The sequence below is a fragment of the Leopardus geoffroyi genome, chromosome B2 (assembly GCF_018350155.1).
Source record: "Leopardus geoffroyi isolate Oge1 chromosome B2, O.geoffroyi_Oge1_pat1.0, whole genome shotgun sequence".
Lineage (NCBI taxonomy): Eukaryota > Metazoa > Chordata > Mammalia > Carnivora > Felidae > Leopardus > Leopardus geoffroyi.
In genome coordinates, this window is record NC_059332.1 from 91,020,656 (window position 1) to 91,030,126 (window position 9,471).

The 9,471-nt window shown below is 40.3% G+C and overlaps 1 protein-coding gene across 4 annotated transcripts in view; it reads right to left on the reverse strand.

The window, feature by feature from the left end:
• The window catches only part of ASCC3 (activating signal cointegrator 1 complex subunit 3), a 355,335-nt gene extending 346,474 nt beyond the window's left edge, over positions 1-8,861 (reverse strand). The window contains exon 1 of one of the 4 annotated variants that reach the window (XM_045499142.1): positions 8,584-8,861. The gene's annotated coding sequence lies outside the window, so the exon portion shown is untranslated. The remainder of the gene's footprint in view (positions 1-8,583) is intronic. The other 3 variants (XM_045499143.1, XM_045499144.1, XM_045499145.1) reach the window with 3 other exon arrangements.
• Between the last annotated feature and the right edge of the window lie 610 nt (positions 8,862-9,471).

Here is a 9,471-nt window from a genome sequence, read left to right on the forward strand (position 1 = left end):
TTGTCTTCTCTTCACCAAGTTAATCAGTCCCATTTCTTTCCATCAACTCCCTCATTATGCCCTGGTTTATATCCTGTAAATAGCAGTATTTTTTTTAATGTTTATTTTATTTATTTCTGAGAGAGAGAGACAGTGCAAGCAGGGGAAGGGCAGAGAGAGAGAGGCATAGAATCTGAAGCAGGATCAGCATTGTCAGCACAGAGCCCGACACGGGGCTCAAACCCACAGTGAGATCATGACCTGAGCCAGAGGCGGCCACTTAACCAACTGAGCCACCCAGGTGCCCAAAAGCAGTAATTTTCCAAAAGAAAGATCTGAAGCAAATAAGGTAAAAATTAAACCTTGTTAAATCTGCATGGCAACTATATTAGCGTTTGGTACATTATTTTCTGAAATTGCAAGTATTCTTGAAATATTCCATAATTAAAAGTTTTTTTTTTGTTTTTAATATTTGTTTTTAATTTTTTTTTCAACGTTTATTTATTTTTGGGACAGAGAGAGACAGAGCATGAGTGGGGGAGGGGCAGAGAGAGAGGGAGACACAGAATCAGAAACAGGCTCCAGGCTCTGAGCCATCAGCCCAGAGCCCGACACGGGGCTCGAACTCACGGACCGCGAGATCGTGACCTGGCTGAAGTCGGACGCTTAACCGACTGCGCCACCCAGGCGCCCCTAATTAAAAGTTTTAATAAACACAGAAGAGAGTTTACTAAACACTAAAAGTTTAATAAACACTAAGAGAGACAATAGTTGTAAAAGCATCAGACTGAAAGCCAAATTGTAGGTTCTGAAAATACTATCTAAAAATTCTCAGGTTTATGAAAGATTAAACATGAACACTGAGCATCTGGATGCTTATTTAGTATTCCCACCCACAACGTGCTTCAATGTCATTTAAGGTAGTAGTTCATAAGAGGTCTCCAAATATTTGAAGTAAACTTTTTAAAAGTTTAGAGGGGACAAGATGAACACAATGTAAAAGATTATACAAGCCCACTGCAGCAGCACACCTTAATTGTAGATCATTTGTAAAGGCAGCTGCAAAAACTTGGGAAACACCAGGCTCATCATGTGAAAAAGTAGAAGTGGTAATCTAATTAAGGAAGACTGAAATCTAATCAATTTTCACAGCCATCTGAACAACAACAACAAAAAAGGTGTCAACTAAAGTGTTCTTTATCCCACTTTTTATTCAACACTGATAAAAATATATAGCATCTGTTGAAAATACTTTTATCCATTCATTAGTTCAAGAAAAATTTATTCAGTGGACATACAGTGGTAAATTGCTGAAGTGAAATTGTCCCCTCTCTCATTAATATTTTCTTCTCTTTTGGATCATTTCTGAAGCCTAAAAATATGCTATGGGGGCTTCCATATTTAAAACCTAACCGACTCCACAGCCCTCTCCCATTAATACCCTACTTTTTTTTAGCTTATCTGCAATAAAAATGCCACTCCAATCAAACCAGCCTCCACTGTTACTTCCACTGTTCCACAAAAAGAGCTATTAACGTCACAATAACCTCAACGCTGTCAAATTCAATGTTACTTCTCAGTCCTTATTTAATCCTTGTCAGTTTTTGACACAGCCCTTCTAGATACAGTGGCTTCACTCGGCATTTAGGACACCAGTATCTCTTGTTTTTTCTCCAGCAATACTGGCACTTTTTTGTCCTGTTGGTTCCTCCTCATCCTCCTTTAAACATTGCTGTGCCTCAAGATCAGAGAGCTCAGACCCCATTCTCCAGCTACGCTGGAGATCCCATTCAGGGGATCCCATCCAGTCTCAAGACTTTAAGTATCATTTATATCCTAATTCCAAATTCTTATCTCCATTCTCTATATCTCACCTGTACTCCAGATTTGCATACCCACTACCTCTTCCACAGCTCCACCTGGATGTCTAATAGGTTAACTCAAACTTAAAAATGTCAAAATTGATCTCCTGCTGCAAATCTCCTCCTGTGGTCACGTCACTTGAATAAATCACAACTCCATTCTGCCTGTTGCTCAGGCCAAAAAAACTTGTAGTTATACTTTACTCCATTCAATTCATCAGCAAATTCTCCCAACTCTACCTTCAAAATATATTCAGAATCTGACCACTTCTCATCATTACCCTGTAAGACTACCTATAGTCTACCCTACAGACTATTACAATTGCCTAGTCTCCCTGTTTTCATCCTTACTCTCTAACAATTTAATTTCCACACATAAACAAGAATCATTCTTCCCAAAAACAGGCAACATTTGTGGCTCCCCTCTGTTCAAAACCCTCCAAAGGTTTCACATATCTCTGCATAAACTTCAAAATGCTTAAAGAACTTGGGTTTCTCCTATGCTTTGATTTGATCTCCTATAACCCTCCTCCTTGCTCATGCTGGGGCATCCACACCGGCCTTCCTTCCAGTGATATAAACTGTAACAAGTCGATCCCCCTGCATAAGCACTCCTCTCCCACAGGCCACATAGGTAGCTCCTTCATTTCCTCAGGTCTTTGCTCAAATGTCTCTTTACCAGAGAAGCCTCCTCTGACCACCTTACAGCACCTCTTCCTTGATCCTTCTCTTGCATCCAACTCACTTACTTGATGGTACCTAACACATAACGATGTTGGCTGTGTTATTTGTTAACTTCACCCAATAGAATATGAGCCCCATGAGGGTGGGAACATTGTTTTGTTCACTGCAGTATCCACACCACCTAAAATAGTGTTTGGGGTACAGCAGGTTCTCAATAACTATTTGTTTAATGGATGAATGGATGAACTGACAGAAAAGATAAAGGGAGGTACAAAGCGACCACAAAAAAAGGGCAGTATTTACAGGTCTGGTATATATCTATATGTGTATACACACACACACACACACACACACACACATATACATACATACATACATATATATATTAATGTTTACATCTTTATTTCAAGACCTCAAAAATATTTTTCATATAAATTATTTAATTAATTTTAGTCCTTAAGAAGAGATAAGATAGTTTACAAACTAGTAAGTTTTCTCACAAACAGAAGAAATAAAATCTAACACAATTTATTCAACTCATGATGCCATCCTTCTCAAAGAACTCAAGAACTTATACATGCAGAAATTTAATTCTGAAATTAATATTTGGGTATTTTCTAAATCTCAAGCTAAAAAAGCACAAAACAAAAAGGAATGGTAAAAGTTGACAGTTGCTAGAAAACCTAGGGTAAGAACAGGCTCAGAAGGAAAACCTCAGAAGAATGTACAAACAGCTTTCACTCACCTGATATTTCTTAACTAGAATTTCTATTATATCCAGGCTGGATAGACTATGGTGAGCAAAATCAATCTGGTACCTATCCTTGTGAAGCTCACAGTCTAGTGAAGGCAGGCTGATTAAACAAGCTATCTCAATACAAAATAAGACTTTTATTTTAAAAGAGGGCAGTAAAGAGTTTACCAGAACACAGAGCAGGTACATCTAGCTTAGCAAGAAAGGAAGCGGGGAAAGAGAAGCAGGTTTCTTATATTGACACTTCAAGGATGAAGAGTCAGCCAGGTAAACAGGGCAACATAGAGAGTAAGAATACTTCACGTTCAAGGAACAAAAAGATGACCCAGTGTAGTGGTCAAGGAATAATGTGACAAGAAATGGAGCTGGAGGAAGAGCAATCAGGTCATGAAGGGCCATTTAAGTCATGCTGTTTAGAAATCATTCTGACAGTAAAAGAAATCTCCAAGCGAGTTTTGCCTCGAGCTGTGTTTAATAAGAGTTACTACAACTGCAGTGAAGGGAATAGACCACAAAAAGACAAGACCAGAAGCAGAAAGATACCAAGGACTGTGGCAGTAATGCAGAAAAAAGATGAAGGCTTGAAGGGTTCCTAAACTGAAATACTAGTAGTGATTCAGAGAAAAGTGGATAAATCCAAGTGTTTAAGTCAAATCTGTTTGGCTTACTCTAATTATCTGTGTTTGTGGTGACAGAAGAGGGGTGGATGGGAGGGGATGCAAAGTCCAAGACTGACTTCCACAATTATAGATCAGGTTCACAATACAATTAATACTGAACTAGGGAAAAGTTAATAGTAATTATAGTAATATCACAAGTTCAATCTCAAACAAGTTGAGTTTGAGATATCTGTATGACATTCAAGTAGAAATGGTCAGTAGGAATTGAATACTCAGGTGAAGAGTTCAGGACTGAGGTCTGCTTTCAGGATATAAAAATGAAAATTATCAGGAATACAATAGGAATAGTTAAAAATCACCTAAGGATCTGTGAAGACTAAGAAGATGGCAGCGGTAGAAGAACAGAAGCCTTTAAAGAATAAATGGGTGGAAAAGCTTGACAGAGGAAATTATGACTAGTAGAAGGCTGATAAAGGCCAAGGAAACACCAGAATACAGTGTTTCTGAAACAAAGCAGAGAGTTTTAAGAAAGAGGTATGGTCAACCATATCAAATGCTACCAAGAAACATGGCAAAATGTCCACCGGATTTAGAATTTCAATAATGTTCTTCCATTGTTCTGTTTCCAATAAATACAAAGAGAAGAGCTCTGAAAAACTGGAGTTAAATCAGTCATTTTGCAAACTCCCCAACAGCTATTTTTTCCCCAAACTAACACCAAAATCAGTGACTAGGGATAGCAACTTTTTCACTTTCTAAATCAGTGACAAAGCCTCTGCTTTACTTCAAGTTGACCAGGACAGCACTCACTGGTATTAGCATTTTTCCTCACCTCAAGTCAATTCACTCAACAGTCTCACAAAGCCAGCATCTTGACAGTCATTTCCAAGACTGCAGTAGTGTATGTCTTGCTTTTCCCCAATATCTTGCATGGTTCTTAGCCTCTACCAAGGAACTCTGAGAATATATACTCAGAGCATTAATTTGTGACTCTTTCTAGAAGTAATCTTTAGGTTATCCCTTGCGTCCCCATCTCCAGGGTACAGACAGCACTAATATTTTGCAAAGCTTCCTTCACTCTTAAAAGAATGCTTCTTAGCTACACAGAACTGAGTAACTTGGTAGTCACTGAATTAATTTCAAAATAACTAGCAACTGTTTAACAATACTGGGAAACATTAAAACTGCCTCTCTACTCCATAGTCCTGACATTAATTCCCTCCCTTCTTTTGAAGTTCTGCTTTAATAGGACAGAATAGAAAATTAAGAGGCTTGTGAATTCATATGGTTTAATGCAGAGTTTCCAATATGAACTGGTTGTATTGGAATCACTGGGGAGTTACCTGAAAAGACATTTCTAGACACCATCCCCAGAAATTGTGATTCAGGAATGTTGAGAATCTTTGGTTTAGTTATTAAATAACTATGTGTGAACTTTATCTCCTTCAAATATAAATATTTCTCAGTAATTAGCTTATTAAAACATATTCTGAGAATGTTTACTGTTACCAAAAATTACTTTACTACGTTCTTATGTACCTGTTCTAAATTCCACCCTTATTTTCCACATCAGCTTCAAACTTTTTTTTTTTTTTTAATTTTTTTTTCAACGTTTATTTATTTTTGGAACAGAGAGAGACAGAGCATGAACGGGGGAGGGGCAGAGAGAGAGGGAGACACAGAATCAGAAACAGGCTCCAGGCTCTGAGCCATCAGCCCAGAGCCCGACGCGGGGCTCAAACTCACGGACGGTGAGATCGTGACCTGGCTGAAGTCGGACGCTTAACCGACTGCGCCACCCAGGCGCCCCAGCTTCAAACTTTTAATAACAAATGCACTTCCCAACAATTCTCTCTGAAGAGTGAATCACAGAAGTGGAGGTAGACAAGCCCCAAACTCCTAAACCAGAAAGATAAAATAGGACTCTATTTTAATTTACAAAGGTTTCCAAGAGTTAAGTCTGTTCAAGTTATAACGAGGAGAGGCAAAATGACATAGTAGGAAGAAAGTAAAATAAAACTAATGAGAACTGAGTTCAGATGTCAATTTTTGTTTGGTGATAAAAAATCAGCTCACTTCTCTGGGTATCAACTTTCTGATTAACGAAATAAAGAGGGGCTTCAAAATGACTTTTTATGCCCCTTTCAGGTCGAATGACCTGATTAAATTGAAACATTCAAAGATGGATTGAACTGCATTAAATCTGAATAATAGAGTTTCATAAATAAGACAGCCTATATAACTGATTATCATAACAGCAGGAAAATGAATCTGAATACCCATCAGGCACACTCAAACATGCTCCCTTGCTCATCTATATGCAAAGTGAGGACTTAAATGAGATGGTACATGTTGAATGAATAAACATTTATATAGGAACGTCTACTATGAGCTGGGCATTATACAAGAAATAAGATCTAGTACCTACTTTAAAAAACTTTATAGAAGGAGATAGACACATAACACCTACCTTTTCACAATTACTAACTACATAAGATACCTTTCCTCCTTGGTAATTATGCATTTTTTCTTTCCATAAATGTTTTTGTTAAAATTTCAATTTCAGGTAGATATCTTCTCAAAGTTGAAAACTGTGCCGTATTTATATGAAGACATACATTGCACTGAAAGGGCTTACACTAACTACCTCCCCAACGAAGGTACTATGGGACAAAAAATTTACTTGTCAATAAGTACCATACACATTTCTGATGAATATGCTTTGTGTGCAGAATTCTTATGAATTATAAGTCATTAACACATAGGAGATCCAATGTGGCCAATGTAAAAACTGGAATAATAAAATCTTTCTTTTCAGGTAGAAACTGATTTCCAATTGTGAACTTTGTATTTAAGCCAACTCGGCAAAAAGAAAAAATTACTCTCTTAACTGGCAAAACATTGGCATGTATACTCTCATTTTGATCAAAGGAAAATCAAGTCATGCCGTTCAAGGACAATAATCTGCCCCTTCTTAGATGCCAGTTACATGTAAACATTGACAATAACTTATTCTCATGAAAAGCTTTATTTTGGTCCACTAGAGATCCACGACATGAAAAGGAATCCTAGTTAAGATCCTCTATTAAACTTTCCATAGAAAGTTCCGAATTACAGACACTGTATCTCTCTTGATTTCCTAGGCCTAGCACAGTGCCTGGCACATATGAATGAATGAAATGATAAAACAAAACTGCTCAGCAGGGATCAAGAAGGCTAAGTCATGAAAAATTCATTCAAATAAGATTATATAGCCTACGCTTAACTGGCATCTCTAAGAGCACTCTTCTTATGTGAGACTATTATTACAGCCGTCATTAAAAATAAAAGATGTATGGGGCGCCTGGGTGGCCCAGTCGGTTAAGCGTCCGACTTCAGCCAGGTCACGATCTCGCGGTCCGCGAGTTCGAGCCCCGCGTCGGGCTCTGGGCTGATGGCTCAGAGCCTGGAGCCTGTTTCCGATTCTGTGTCTCCCTCTCTCTCTGCCCCTCCCCCGTTCATGCTCTGTCTCCCTCTCTCTCTGTCCCAAAAATAAATAAACGTTGAAAAAAAAAATTTTTAAAAATAAATAAATAAAAGATGTATGAACAGAAGTTCAATGCAGAGTAGAATCAATAGCTGAATTCTTAACTTTTCCTAACACTCCAAAAATGAGAAAAAAAATATTTCAACCCATGAAACATGAAATCTAGTGATGGAGATACTGGCTATTCAATCTAACCTTACTTGTAAAAAGAAAACATGATCACTAGTTGGAGTGAACACGTGATACCAATCACATCAAACTTTTAGTTACTGCTAAAATTATGCTTCTTTTAAAAAACCAAATAACAGCAGATTACACGAACACACTGCATTCAATGAATAAGTTAATTTATGATTAAAAGACTTATTTATTCATTTTATTTATTTTTTTAATATGAAATTTATTGTCAAATTGGTTTCCATACAACACCCAGTGCTCATCCCAACAGGTGCCCTCAATACCCATCACCCCCTCCCACCCACCGCCCTATCAACCCTCAGATTGTTCTCTGTTTTTAAGAGACTTTTATGGTTTGGCTCCCTCCCTCTCTCTTTTTTTTTTTTTCTTCCCCTCCCCCATGGTCTTCAGTTTAAAAGACTTTTTAATACAACTTACAACTGCCCACGTACTCACAACACGTCCCTTACACGCGCACACACACACATTTACTTATTTCAAAATGAACATTCTAGACTCGTCGACTGCACCCTCAATTCACCATGGTCAACACCCTACCCAGACTATTTACTTTTCAGTGTGAGGGTAAAAAATACAAAGCAGATTTTTCTCTTAAAAAGCTATATGAGGTAAACGAAAAAGTTACCACGGCTTTGTACCGGAGGTGAGGGGGGGGGGGGAACTAAAAGAAACAAATTACGCACAGGAAAGAAAAACCTCCCCATCTGGTCATCACCTAGTGGTCTAACACCTGTACAATATACGGCTAGGGTGATTTTTTGATCACCACCCCCACCTACAAACTCCAAAGTGGACGAGACTGTCGGAAACCAGGGATATGACTTCAGGCCCCGAGGGGGGATGACAGCTCGTGGCTTCCCTCGGAGACCCGAGGCGACTGTCCCGTAGCGTCGTCCGCCCCCAAGTCCCTGCCTCCCGCCACCTGCCCTCCCCTTCCCACTTCCAGCTCCATCTCCTCACCTTTCGGCCCCAGCTCACGCGCTTCCCATCACTCGGTCAGCTCCTACCTCCGCGCCTACCTCCCTTTCGTTTTCATTTTTACTTCCCACGCCGGGTGGGGAGCGAAGAGAGCTGAAGATTCCGGCAGCTGCACCGTTGTGCCTTCTTCCGCACCTCAACCTGGGCTCGCCGGGGTCGCTCCCACTAAAAGAGTACAGCGCCCCGACCACCAGACAGACCTACAAATCCAGCGAGGAGGAAGGGGGCGGAGCAGGCGCGGACCTACACGTCACCCGCCCGGCAGCGGCGCCAACGTCGGCACGTCAGCTCCCTCCTGCCCCACCCCGTCCGCGTGCGCGCCGCCGCCCCGCCTCCTGCCCGCAGAACTGCGAGAAAGACCCAGCCGGCGCCGAGGGCGTGCCCCCAAACGGGCACGGGCGCGGACGCGCGCGTTCCCAGGACTCCTTGGTCAGGTGGGTGTCCTCACAGGGCCGGACCTGCAGCCTCTCGCTCACCACCTCAGAGCCTTTCTTTGCAATTACTTGAGTTCGCTGCGTCTTTTCCCAGGTTCTTCTCCCTAAAATGAAGACAAAGAAGTAATAATTCCTATTAAGATACAGGAGGGAAGAGCAGTATGAGGAACCGGGTAATTGCCATCTTCTTCACCAGCCAGAGCTCCCGGCTACTGGACACTTTATATACGGTTCCCTGGACTCAGGTTCGCTTTCCTTAAACTTTCTTAGTCCTCACCTTAGTTCTCTTAAAAGTTATCTCTGCTAGCGGGTCCTTTGGTGGGACAGCCCACACCAAAAACACAATGTCTGAAGATTCCCTGGCTCATTTGCAAAGACAGGAAGATGATATCAAGAAAAATTAACTAACCTCAAGAACTGCCTGGTGTATGTGTAT